The sequence below is a fragment of the Empidonax traillii genome, unplaced genomic scaffold, assembly GCF_003031625.1.
Source record: "Empidonax traillii isolate 1590-97213 ecotype Southwest subspecies unplaced genomic scaffold, ASM303162v1 scaffold2126:size47020, whole genome shotgun sequence".
Classification (NCBI taxonomy): Eukaryota; Metazoa; Chordata; class Aves; order Passeriformes; family Tyrannidae; genus Empidonax; species Empidonax traillii.
Window position 1 is genome coordinate 9,926 of NW_020957319.1, and position 1,089 is coordinate 11,014.

Below are 1,089 nucleotides of genomic sequence, written 5' to 3' on the forward strand. Positions count from 1 at the left end.
CATCACTGCTCGGTGCCTTTCAGGTCCTGGACTGCCTGGACACAAGAGAGTGTGGTGACAGGGTGCTGGAGATCCTTTCAAGGAACCTGGGGAGCACAAATAAGAAGTGGCGTCAACTGGCACTCCGAGTCCTCATAGCACTCAGCCAGGATCCCCTGATGGTGAGCAGGGGGCAGGGGCTGAAGCCATACGGGCAGTGTGGGGCTGGGCAACGCAGTCACTTGGGCTGGGCTGGGCTCTGGGAGCTGTGGCAGCTGCTCCCAGCTCTGCTGCCTCCCTGTTCAGCTGCCCCAGTCCCTCGGGACAGGCCTTTGGCCTCTGGGCCCTGCGGCAGCACCTGGGGCTGCCCCGCCCGAGCGGGGTTGGCTCTGCAGCCGTTCATGGCTTCACAGCACAATGTTGTGTTCCTCACAGGACAAGAACATCTGGAGCCTGAACGAAAGCCTCATACAGCTACTGGGGGATGAAGACAGAGACATGGTTTGGATGACCCTCTCTGTGCTGGACAACATGCTCTGGAGCAGTGTCTGGACACAGCTCCACAAGAGGGTCCACAGCAAAGACCCGCCGATATCCATCCCCATTGGCCTGCAGTTGGCTGAGGCGCTCCGGCCACTGTTTGACCACGTAAGGCTCTGTGCCCCTGCCCCAGGCTCTGGGCACTGCTGGGCAACTTTGTGCCCTGTGGATTTTCAGGCCTGTGCCCAGTGGGGCCTGGAGAAGCTGGTGCTGAGGTCTTTTCCTCTTTCTTTCCACCAGGATGACAGCAGTGTGCGGGAGGGCTCCATGGTCATCTTCACTCGTGTGGTGAAACTGATAGAGAGAGCAGGAAGGAGGGCCCTGAAGCCACACGTGTGCCTGAGCCTGCTCCCACTTTACTTTCACCAGCACGATGAGAATGTGGTCGTGAAAAAGGTGAGGGCTCGTGGGCTCTGGTGTCCCTGTGGGAGGGGGCTGGGCTGCCTCCTGCCCTGGCACCTCCTGGGCTCCACCTTCTCCTGGCCTTGGTCCAGGGACACGGGTCCTGCGCCCTGGGCTGCGGTGCCAAGTTCTGGTCTCTGTTGCTCTGCAGGCCTCTCAGAAAGCACT